Source organism: Nothoprocta perdicaria, unplaced genomic scaffold, assembly GCF_003342845.1.
Source record: "Nothoprocta perdicaria isolate Ctin4 unplaced genomic scaffold, notPer1 scaffold_422, whole genome shotgun sequence".
In the NCBI taxonomy this organism is placed as follows: Eukaryota; Metazoa; Chordata; class Aves; order Tinamiformes; family Tinamidae; genus Nothoprocta; species Nothoprocta perdicaria.
Genome location: NW_020455669.1, coordinates 193201 through 206362, shown reverse-complemented (window position 1 = coordinate 206362; position 13162 = coordinate 193201). Strand labels below are relative to the sequence as shown.

The 13162-nt window shown below is 38.9% G+C and overlaps 1 protein-coding gene across 1 annotated transcript in view; it reads right to left on the bottom strand.

Moving 5' to 3' along the window:
• Positions 1 to 13162, bottom strand: part of COL15A1 (collagen type XV alpha 1 chain) — a 115199-nt gene that overhangs the window by 72682 nt on the left and 29355 nt on the right. The window lies entirely within an intron of this gene.

Here is a 13162-nt window from a genome sequence, read left to right as displayed (position 1 = left end):
AAAGAACAACACATGTGAACATTTGGTAAAACTGAGTGGTAACAAGTAGTTCCTACAAAAGATCTTTTACTTTAGCTGCAGGCACTTGGACAGCGTATTCAGCTAAGGCTAAGAATCTTTTCTCAAACAAAAACTGACGTCTGTTATGCTCACAACCCATGGAGAAAGAGAGAATTCTGCATAAACAGCATTATACAATTTCACAGATACAAAAGAAAACATCACAATTGTATTAGGCTTGCTTCTTCTAGAGCAGACTTCAGCATTTGTTCTTTTCTGCCTTTTCTCATAGGAGATGTAAAGAACAAGTCTGAAAGAGCTATGTGTCCTGGTGAGGCAGCCACACAGCCTGCAAACCACTAGCACTACCACTATTAGTATTCCCAAGGTGTTAGTAGTCTCTGTATTAGGAAACCTGCTTTAGATGCTTGTCCCCAGATAGCATTAAACAAAGGTAGCTTGTTTAAAGGACCACCTCAGTATCAACACAACATGTGGAGAGCTAATGCCACCTGTTGTGGACTGGCATTTCCCTGCAGAAATTAGAAGGGAACAGGACCTGAAAACAACCCATCTGTTTGCAAACATATTAGTGACTAGAGGTGGGAAACTTTCCCCAGATCTGTTTTATTTATTTATTTATTTATTTTCCGCATAACTACTTACAGAAGTTAAGAACAGGCTCCCTGACTGTTTGGCAGATTTGCTTCAAGATAAGCAGTCATAAGGCACATGGAGCTAAGCTCAGCGTAAGAAGGATGATTCTTCCCCAAATTCTGACATGTTTCACCCTAAGATGATCTGCATTTCACCAGCAGTCCATGTATCACAGTTAGCGGATGAGTTGAAGTTTTCCAGCTTCACAAAAAAACACAGGATGTCCACATGTAATTATGAACATCTTTTGCCTCAGCACTGGTAACACCTGGTTTGCTAGGGTCTGTGTCCTACGTCATTATTTTCATTTCCACACAATAGGTCAGCATATCCTGCTAACCTGGGATACCTCAATTTTTCTCTACTGTACTCAAGACCTGCTCCTGCCAGCCCTCAGTGCCAGTAATATTCCTAAATTCCTAAATTAGGCACGATAATCTGCTATCAAGAAGGAGAAATTTGACAGCTAACCTCTCACGATATTTTTTTTTCTCATTGAGACACTAATATGCTGCTCTCATATCATGAGATTGGGGCTTTCAAGAATTTAACGGGCTATGTGTCAATTAGCTGCTTACAAAGAGAACCTTTTACACATGGAACACTAATGGAATGAAATTAAGCAGAACAGGAAATTAACTGAACTGAATAGGAGGAAAGTTCATTTCTCTGTCTGCAGTCCAACCCCACAAAGGGGACAATGACATTCCCTCCAGACTGGCAATCTAAAACCATACTGCACAAAAGATTTTAAAATGTACTGTTGGGAGTTTCAATGTACTGTTTCAAAGTTATTAGTCATAAAATGCCTTTTAATCTTCATTTCATCATTTGTAAGCTATGCCAAGTACTTTGTAAGGTATCTACTTATTTATGTAGTGTTGATTGATGCACTGTCTTTTCACTTTTAAATATCCTCAGTTATCGTAACTTCAAAAAGCTATTTAGGCAGAGAAAATCCAAGTGGAGCAGCAATGCAAAATGTATGATACTGCATCTGAAGCTGGAAAATAAAATGATCTGAAAAACTTTCCTTAAAACACCCCATTAAAATCTAGGTGAAACAAATATATCTTACATTGAACTCAGAAGTCTGGCAAGCTGCTTCCAGTGAAGAAGAAGAATCTTTGGTTGAAATGTGGGTCTGTTATTCATTATTGATATTCTGTGCCATCCTGGGCTGTGTGTAGCTGAGTGCTCTCCCTTGGTCTAGTGGCTTGGAAACAAGTGGGAAAATACTCTCACCAAAGTTTCCATAGTCAAGTTTAAATCAGGCATCATTGTTGCCTGATAAAGAAGAATTAGAATCATAGAATCATAATGGTTGGAAAAGACCTTCAAGGTCATCAAGTCCAAACAACAATGGCCTTTCAACACCATGCCTGTTAAGTCATGTCACTAAGTGCTTCATCTACACGTTTCTTGAACACTACAAGGGATGGTGACTCCATCCCTTTCCTGGGCAATCTGTTCCAATGCTTCAGCACTCTTTCTGTGCAGAATTTTTTCCTAACATCTAACCTGAATCTCCCCTGGCTCAACTAGAGGCCATTTCCTCTTGTTCTATTGGTAGTTATTTTGGAGAAGAGGCTGACCCCTGCCTCATTACAACCTCATTTCAGGTAGTTGTAGAGAGCAATAAGGTCTACCCTGAGTCTCCTCCAGACTAAATAATCCCAGAATCCTCAGCCACTCCTCATAAGGTTTGTGCTGCAGCCCCTTCACAAACTTTGTTGCCCTTCTTTGGACACACTCTAGTACCTCAATGTCTTTTTGTAGTGAGAGGCCCAAACCTGAACACAGGATTTGAGGTGTGACCTCACCAATGTTGAATACAAGGGAATCATCGCTTTCCTAGTCTTTCTGGCTATGCTAGTCCTGATACAACCCAGGATGACATTGGCCTTTTTAACTACCTGCGCACACTGCTGGCTGCCAACCAACACTCTCAATCCCCTCATTCAGATCATTGATAAACATATCAAAGAGTACCCGCCCCAACACTAACCCCCTGGGAAATGCCGCTTACCAGTCAGCAGAGAGATCTATGTCCATTCACCACCACTCCCTGGGCTTAGACAGCCAGCCATTTTTTCACCCAGTGAAGAGTACACCTGTCTAAGCCACGGGCTGCCATCTTCTCCAAGAGAATGCAGTGGGAGACTGTGTCAAAGTACTTACTAAACTCTAAGTAGACCACATCCACAGCCTCTCGCTCATCCACTAAGCGCATCACATGGTCATAAAAGGAGGTCAGATTGGTCAGGCAGGACCCATCTTGACTGGGCCTGATCCCCTTTTTGTCCTCCGCAAGCTGTGTGATCACCCTCAACATGATCTGCTCAATAACTTTTCCTGATACCAGGGTCTGGCTGACATGCCTGAATTCCTAGATCCTCCATCCAACCCCTTCTTGTCGATGGATGTCACACTAGCAAGTCTCCAGTTGCCTGGGGCCTCTCCAGAATTCTTCATCCTGCCTTGCATGTTGCTAAGGAGTGCCAATGTACTATAGAATCCATACTAAATGTGGGACACTTTACCATGTGGTGATTGCTGCTTAAGGTTCTTAAGTCTCAGTATATTTAGTAAGTCCTTCAGGTCTGACCCAAAGCCTGATGTGTTGCTACTCTGGAAGTTTGGGAAAATAGTGTGATTTGCATGTTTAATTCAAAAGTTCCCAAGCAACTTCTAGTGAAAAATGTACTAGATGACATTTGGCACAAGGTCAATCATAGTAAAATTTTATCAAGGCAAAGAATGAAATTTTTTTGTGTTAGGAAGTCATGTCATTTAGAGTATCATCAAAAATGAAGGCCAGGCTGCTAGAAAACTCACAGACTAACAAGTTAGCTCTAAAAAGTTTGAAAAAAAGTAAGAAGCATATTAAAATTATTATTTTCAATGACTTTCAAACAACATCAATGCAAGATTACAAGTCGGCATTGTGAGAACAGGAAAGTGAAAAACATAAAGAACAATTATTTTTTTGAGAAGCCATTGTATCTAATGTCACATAGAAAAGGAAGAGGTATGTAAATCTTAGTGTCTTTTCTGAGCAGCATATTGAGATATATGTAAGAAAAATTTTTCATTATTGCCCATTCCATTCTTCTGGCAGTCCAGGACAGTGTAAAAGTAGGGGCAATTTTATTGCTCCTACAGCAAGCTCATACAGAGAAAAAGAAAGTGACTTTGGAAAACACTAACACAAATGTCTGTGAGAGACACTTGTGAATCTCAGCAAAAGGAAGGTGTTTTATACTTCAGGGAAAGGCTGATGACATGAAGGGGGAACGAAACTATTTTCATTCCCATCAGTTCTATTTTACTTGAACTTCTGAGATGCCTAAACCTGTTTCTGATCTCATTTGAAAGAATCTTCTTGCTAAGTACTATAAACGGAAAGAAAAACTGATTGCCAACCAATAATTATATATTGCACGCTCTATTATTCACATCTCATCATGTGTTTACAGCTTGGCTATCATTACCATAGTAATTATTCCTATCAGGCATATCTTGGAAGGAAGTCTGAAGTGAAAGTTAGTGCAGTGTGAAGAATGTCTATTTGGTAAGTTACTCTAGGTTTTATATGATATTAAGACCAGAATGCAATTTTTAACTATTTTATGCTATCATTTCAGAATGGCTCATGCGTCCAAGAAACAAAAAAAATTACATGTACATAGATAGCAAAAATAACAGAAAAAGTAACTTCATTTTCAGATTTGATTATGGTTCTAACCTTTCAGGTGTTAGCATAAACCTGAATTTAAAACATTAATAGATATTTATTTTCTCAATATCTGATTTCTGAAAGAAGATCAGTTTTCAAGAGATCAAATAAAGGTTCTGAGAAGAGTGGAAAAAAATGCAGCTGCCTAAAAGTGATATTTAGGAACATAAGTAAACCAGTCCTCATACCCAACTTTATTATAAAACATAACAATTCTGAACATAGTAAGTAGTTGATGGCCAGATCTCTGTTATTTGTAGCAAGTCTTCAAGATTTAATGAAAAGAATTGCCTCAGATTGGCAATTTTCAATTCTAGTAGATTCTGTTCAGATTCAGGTGATTTAGGAACTGCGTATTTGTCACTACTGCCCTTTAATTGGTTCTGGGCCTTGGGAGAGCTGAGCCGGTATTTTCCGATGAAGAGGACCTGTGCCGACACCATCACATGAGCATTCTGATCAGCTTGTGGGGCACAAGTCAGGCCACATTACCATGTAGGTCCTCAGTGCCTTGTCTTCTTGTTTTTGAGGTCCATTTGTTGGGGCAAAAGTTCTGTTCTTTCCCGAAAAAGAAAAAAATAAGCAGAGGCTGGATTCTCTGCATTTACCCTAAGGACATAGGATTCTGTTTTCCTGTGAGGGCTAACAGTCTGTCTTTGCTTCCTTCTGTGCCAACTTGTGCTCTACCTTCCATAGCAGTATATGGGTGCAGGTGATCATAGTGAGCAATAGTTTCTGGAGAATTTGGAGGAGTGGGCTAAGAGAAAAAGTAGGTGTATTGCATGAGAAACCAAGCCTGTGTCCTCCAAGGAACATCTTTTCTCGTGCCTGTTAATATTGTCACATTGATTCTTGTAACAATTAGATGATAGATGAGTGATTTCTGTGGGCTAGGTGAATAGTTACCTGAAAGCAGGGTACTACACTGCATCACAAGCGTTATACAAGAAGATGAAAATTTTAAAGTTATGATGGTCCTTCTTTGTGATAGACTCGGTGTCTGTCTACAGGGCAGTTTTAACTTAAAGACAGAGTGAGCATATGTTGTGACAATACTGCCATAGCACTCAGAGTGCTGAGTGGGAAGTCTGAGTAGCTGGCAATAATAAAATCTATTTTTTTATTTTCAAGAATTGGAATATAGTAGAGACTATAGAGCGATAACAGTAGCAGCTTTTACATCCAACTTTTTATATTTGGAATACCTGTTAGGAAATAGTGTCTTATATTCAAGTGCACAAAACTTCTATTCATCATCTGCAAACAGGGTTTATGAGGTACTCTGATCAAAGTTCAATAGATCACAGATACTATCCTGCAATCATTAAGCCAACAGAAACATTTCCAGAAAATATTAATAAAAGAAAGTCTATGAGGTATACAAATGCATTTATGACTCAAGGCATCCGTGGGGGAAAACGCAAGCCATATCAGCATTCCTGCTGAGGAGAAACTTGCCTTGTTGGAACTGCTTTGCAGACCTAAATTTGGCTTCATATACTCATTATACTCACAAATATCCTCAAAAGATAACTAGCATTTGGATATCATGCTGCTATGTGGCATATGAAATCCAAAAAGAGCTAAGTAAACAGATAATTAACAGGATCTTGACTCTAACATATACATATACTGTCAAGAAGAGGAACATAAGAACAAAACTAGAGGCTTATTAGTTTAACATAGTTAAAGGACAAATTTAATTAGATAAATTAAGTTCTTATTAGCTTGAATGCAATGGAATCTTAGACATTTTTTAAAAACAATCAGCAATCCGATAGAGTATCTGTCAAAATAGCCTTCCATTACTTTTTCTCCTACTCTTATGTCTGATTTATCACATATAATAATTACTATACTTCCTTTCTTTTAATTTACAGACTCTATTTTATATTAAACCAAAATTATTTCTGTGAGTCTACAGCAAGGCTCTTTATTAAAACTCCAAATACCAAATTAAATTTGTTTGCCTAGTTTCAGACACAAATCAGCTTGGGGACTTCTGCACATAATTTCAAGACAATTTCAACTTCCATCTTTGAAGCGGAGAAGAGGCCAAGTCAGTGGACCAGAGCATGTGATAAAAAGAAGCCTTAATACAAGTTAAGAAGATGAGTAAGGTGTGTCAGGTTCAGGAAATGGTTCAGGAGGGAGGGAAGTTGTAAGAAAGCAAGATCAGCAACTGAGATGAAGTAAGGTGCCAAATAAATAATATCTAAAACCTGTTGTGAATGTTCCAGAGCTCTGACCAATTTTCAGATAGTAAAAACACCATTCTCATCTTGGATGAAAGTTATATAGCCACCATAGTCATAGATATATGAATTAAACTTTATATCCCTTACTACTTCTTCCTTGCATTCAAGGTCCATGAACTGGACAAATGATGTCCAGCAGAGGACCCCATTCATCAGATCCTCAATCCCTTCTGCTAAGATGTTATCATTAATGCACATCAGAAATCCTCTGGCTTGTATGCACCCTGCTGTGTCGCCCTTCCAGGCTTCTTAGTTCATAGTAAATGTTCTGTAATGTATGGAGAGTAAGTTGTTGGAAGAGAAGGAGTTGATGTTTCTTATTGACTCATTGAGCATTTGTTTATTTATAGGCAATTACTCCTCTATCTGGAAATCTTATTTTCTCTCAAAGATTTTTATTATTTTGCCTCTGCTTTTTGTGCTGGTGCAGGTGGAAATCAGACTCCTGTTTCTGCTTCTGACCTTGCAGCCCCTATGACAACAACTCTTTACATTTTCTATGCCTTTTCCATGCTTAATTCATACTTTTGAGCCATTTATCTGTGAAAGCAAAATATCCCTTCAAAATGGTCCCTTTTGCTTGTATGCATCCTTTGAAGATGTACCATGTCCATAAATTCTTCCTTTTCCTTTACAGACATATGTTTGTACACAGTCATTCATGATTGTAAATTCAGGTGGGTCCTTGTGATTGCTTGACCTTAAATATAGCCTGTTTCATAATGCTGACTGAGATTATGCATTAGAAAACAAATTATTTTCAGTCTATTGACCTTCAGGTTAAGGATTTTGTTAGCTGCTTCTTTGCCCCACTGCTGTAGTTGAATTACTAAATATTTCCCATTTCTTCCCCACATCTGTTCCTGAGAAAAGGAGGATAGTTATGCCATCCTACACTAAACTGCATGCTTTTGAGCCCGGTAGAGGGCAGAATGCTATAACGATATAAAAGAAAAGTTGATGGAAAGAACTGGGAAACAGATTGCGTAAAAGACCTGCTATTGTTGTACCTGCTATTTAGTGACCTTAAAGCCCATAGCTCCCATTGAGTGTCATCTCTCTTGTGGCTGTGCAGGACTGCTAAAAACAGCTTCTTGGCTCTGAGGTTTCCGTAGGAAGCTGGAGAAAAATGCTCCAGCCTAGAACACCAATTGATTCAATTCATGTTTCCCCACGGTGCATCAGCGGCAGCATGAAATGCGTTCAAGCTGAGTAAACAGAGCAAATGCTGCCCTTCCTGAAAACAGTAGTAGGAATAGCTTCTCCTGCTTGACTTAACGCATCTGGGACTGCATTAAAATATTTGCCTTGTTTTCCACTTTACAACATTTGATTAACCTTTATTTTTCAAATGAGCAAGTCCTTCTCTGTTTTATGTCTTGCTATAAGTGCTTCTTGTTAACTGTAAAATAAATGCACTTTGGCAGCAGACATGAAGGAATTTTCTCACTTTCCCTCACAGCTGCATCCAGTGTTAAGCAATATTCTGCTACAATTACAGCATTTCCTTGAATACAGAATAGAGGAGTCTTTGCAGAATGTTTTTTTTATACTTTTGCCTTCAGAGAACCATAAAGAGAGGCCAGCAAAGTCTGAGTAGCAAGCGCCGTTATTCATTCATGGAGTGCACAGCAAACCATTGGAGTATTATTTAGCTTTCACCAGCCTAAGATAGGGTTATGAGCAGCAACTCTGATGAATATGGTGCAAAAAGAAACAGAGGAAATCACTTGGGGAATTTGGATTATCAATTAGAAAGGAAGTAAAATAATATCTAAATTAAAATAATTCTAAAGTCAGGTCCCCGACTGCCTTTCCCAGGCCTCAAATCATCCATGCCATCCCTTGATAAGCTTGAAAAACTTTGTCGTGGCTTTAGCTACAGAGTTGTTGTTTTCCTACATTTGATGAGTAACATCTGTTTGAAAATATTGTATGGGCTCTTTTACAAGGTTCATTAACCCGGAGCAGAATCTGCTTTAGTGCAGCAGCCAACATGTCTACATAATAGTGGTAAGAGATTTCTTTGCTAAAAACAACATGGATGAAACAAATGTGACGATCCTTTAAAACAACAGGTGAACAAATTTTACTGCCAAAAATTAACTGAGTAGATCCAAACATGAGCCATTTATATGTAACTTCAATCCTTGCATTCATGTAGTTGAAATAGTGTAGCTCCTGTATCTTCTCACAGTATGGGAGAGGAGAGTACATTTACTTTGATTTGGGATAGATTTAGGATTTGGCAGGGATTGATCTCACTCTATAGAGTAGCAATCATGCTTAAAGGTGTTTATATTACTATAACTTTTCTTACTTTTCTCTCTTTTTTTTTTTTTCTCCAGATGTGGGTCTTTGGAGCTGCATGTTTCAGATTAGGGCTGAGATCAGTAGTTCTTTCTGTCTAAATGTACACAATCTTGCCTTCTGAGTTCTGCCTTTGCTATGTTTTCTATAGCTGTGATACTGAGGATAAAAGGATACTGAGAATCAATTTCCTTTTCTTTAATCTCACTGCATTTGCCTCTGTTTTTTTCCAGGTTTCCTAAAGTCACTGTGTTAACATAGTTTTTACCATGTTAGGTATTATGTTCTGTCAAAGTGCTGCATATTCGTTAAAATTGGTGTTTTTGGTATTGCATATTTTTACAGGAATGCTATTACAAATCAGAAAGTACAAACACTCTTAAGTGTCACAATATCTCAGGTTTGCAATTACTAGCTTTAATAAGCTTAAAGATTCTCTACAATTTCTAAAACAGCTACGAATATTTACCTTGCTATTAGTCTCATTTGTATGGTAAAGACATCTGCATTGATGTGTACCTCCCTTTAAATTAGCACGTACAGCTTATGAGTGAGAGTAACGTGCCCCCAGGGACTGTCAGGTGAGGGAAAACTGCCTCTCGGTGTTGCTGGTCAGTCTTTACATCTTTACATGATGCCTGTACAGACAACTGAGGTGCCTGACTCAGAGAAGGCTCCTAACTTAACAGTCTCAGATGGGTACCTAAAGCTAAGAGAAATGAATTTGGGACTTTCTGTGCCTCTGTTCCCATCTATAAGATGTAACAAAAGCATCTAAACAGGGAGGGTTCCTCCCACCCTTTTCTCTGTATTTCACCTCGTATGAGCAGCGGGGAAAAAAAAGGCATTTCAGACCTAAAAGTTTGAGATTCCACCCCACCTAGTGGTCTGGAGAGAAGAGGGAGGAAGAGGAGAGGCTGTAAGGTAGCATTGTTAAGCCTCAAGAAGAGAAGACACAGGGGAGCTTATCAAAATGTTTAAATGGGAGAGGGTAAAGCAGCTACAACCAGTAAACCAAGATTCTCTCTTCACAGGGGAATCCAGTGAAAGAAGGGGCAATGGCCAAATTCAACTTCAACAGCAGAAAACACCTTTTGACTGTGAGAGTAATTGAACCCTGGAGAAGATTCTCCATAAAAGCTGAGGGGTCTGCATCCTTGGACATATTCAAAACTTGACTGAACAGGGCCTTGAGCAACTTGATATAGTTGGTGCTGCTCCGAGGAAGGTATTAAACCAGGTGATCTCAAGTGATGTCTTCCTACCTCAATGATTCTATGATTCTGAGAGTCCGAGCGTATTTGTAATGCTGCATTTTTATTCTCTTCTGAAAGGATCATTTTGAAGCAACCTGCTTTTATAGTATTTGCGTTAGTATGTTACCAGGCAAACAGTGACAGCAGTTCATTAGCATCATCAAAAGCGTATAATAAATCTGCTCTCTGTCTGTCACAACTTCTCTAAATGCAAAGTACTTTTCTCTCTTTTTGTGTCTGCCAGATTTGCTATTGGTCAACATCTGTTTCAACAGACACACACATCTATTTCCTAAAGGAGTTTCTTAAAAAATCCTCCATGCAGTTTCTCAAATGTGGGATGTATAGAAAACTTGATTATTTGCACTTACAGGACAGATGAAGGCACAGGAGTTTGCAGAAGCCTGCTCCACAAACTCCTTTATCTCATTCCGCAACCTGATTTAAAACTGTATCTTAAAATTTTCACCAGCTAGTATAATATAAACCCAGAATTTTAAAAAGGCTAATTAATTTGGGGATATAATAACATTGTTCAGTATCAGGTGATTACTTACATTCATTACAGAATTCAGAAGGGAAAAACACTTTTAGGATTGGGTTGCATCTAATTTTTCTAATTATTAACATTTTTTCCTGATTAATATTTTCCATTTAAATAGAAAAATATAGTATATTTAATTCTGTTCTGCCAGGATGCATTATTTATCACAGAAGAATAAAAGGTTTATTAATGGAAGTTACTTGATAAACCATTGGCTACATATCACAATGTCTGCTTCTCAAGTAGTACCTCTGATGTGCTCTGGCAGTACAAAAGCACATTTTGCTGATCTTTAAGATCTAGATCTAAAAGGAATTGGAACTGATCATTCAGCAGTTTGCTTTAACAGTATATTTATTGTGCTTTCACTAAGCAATGTTCTTTAAAAGAAGTCCTATTTCTCTCAAAGGCCTATTCCTGATGTTGAAGTCAGGAGGAACGAGCTCACTGATTTCATTCCATGTGAGCTTTGGTTTTGCATTATTTCAGTAGGGTTTAATCTCCTTGGAAACGTGTGTTGCAGGAGTTAACAGAATATTGACACAGGGAGCCCTTCGAAGGGCTGAAGGGACGAGAAAGCCTGGGTATGGCTTTGTGAAAGAGCTACTTAGATCTTTCTCTCAAAGCAAACATGCTAAAACCTATCAAATATGTGACCCCAAGCTGATTTGTATTGAGCAGGACTTGCAGTTAGAAACACATGAGGTAAAATTAACACTTAACAGAGTGGCTGGGGGAAAAAAAAAAAAAGAGGGTTTGGAAACCAAACCGTTCCCTCTAACCTTGTCCTCCCTTCAGGAAATTTTAGTGGCTCCTCATGTAGGACAAACAGCCTACAAGCTCCACGGCTTGTAGGAAAGCTCTCAGCTCTCCTTCTCCCCAGGGGCTCTACCGCAGATGTGCCTGGCTCTATCATGTGCCGCGCGCTCCAGCAGCTTCTCCCAGCTGCCCTCTCTCCTGAGAGAGAGCTCAAATGGACCCAAGGTGCTGGTGCTGGGATCCAACAGGCTGTGTGCTCTGCCCAGTTAACTCACAGAAGCTTAAGGAAAACATAAGGAAACCTCTCTGAAAGATACACTGCCCTCTCTTTCCTCCAGCTTTGAAAACCTTAACCCTGAGAGATTTTAATTGGATCATTTGGAGGAGATGATACTTCTTCACTAGCAGTCAGAATTCTTCAGGAACAAGATTTTATCTTCTCTTTATTTTGTGCAGGATGCAAACACTTTTTTTTTTCTAGAAAAAGACAATATTTTGGTATTCTTGGCAACTAGAAGTCAGAGAGCTGAGTTGCTCAAGAAGGTTAATTCTGAATGGGTGTTCTGGTTATAAACACTCTAATTCCCTTTCTAAATCTAAAACTCTGCTTATTCTGGAGCAGCTACCATCCGCTGTGGTTTCCCTAACTTAGTAACACAGCAAAATGTTTTCAAGAGCTTAAGCTTCCATTAAGCGGTAAGAAAACAGGTGTGCTAAGGTTTTGACTGGGCCTCTCTTCCAACAGATGTTACACTCCTCTAACTACTTTTTTTTTCTGGACTGCTTTTTAAGCTGATTGGCTCACCAGGATCTGCTGAACCTGAGTTTCCAATTCACTTTCAAATTTTCCTTAAAAATTGGTAAAATATTGTATATGTATTAGCTCAGCATTCTCAAGGAAAACTAATGACCTGACTGCTGCTTCCAGGCTTGAGCTTTTCCGAGGTGCCTTAACCTTGGCTAAGCGTAGTACTGCTTATCATACATCCCTTAAAAAAGAAATACTGCAAATGCAATCTGTAGAACACTCAAGAAATTGATGCCTAGGTGCAGTAAAAATTGATGCCCAGATGCAGTAAATAAAAGGCTTAAAGCCTTTAGTTAATGCTGATAATTATATTGATTCCTATTTTGAAGGCAGTGCTTGTCAGTTGAACTTTAATAAGTGAACAGCTATGTTGGCCAAGAAAAATGAGGCAATGGGCATCAATAGCACTGAACATACAGACTGAAGTGCTGGGGCAACAGCAATGTCTGGAAGAATACCAGTAGACTTAGATGAGACCAGGGAAGACTGGAATGACTCTTGGGAGAGTTTGGGATAAAAAGAGATAGTGAGTGGCTCCTCTGAAAAAGGATTCAGGGTAAGGCAGTAGAAGAGAAGCAAGAGTGTAGATCTGAGTAACTTTACTGTTTCTTTAGAAATCCATTATCTTATCCAAGCTACTTTCCCGTGACAAAGCAGGTCAGCATTTAAACTTTTTTTTTTGTCCTGTCCTTGCACTCAGAATGCTGCATTATCTTGTACTCAGCTGCCACTGCATCTACCTATTTCAGGCAAGGAATGCGTGTGTATGAGCAGGAAAGATTAAAAGCAGGCTTCTGAAACAACTGGACAAAGTTCATCTGTGCCCGACTA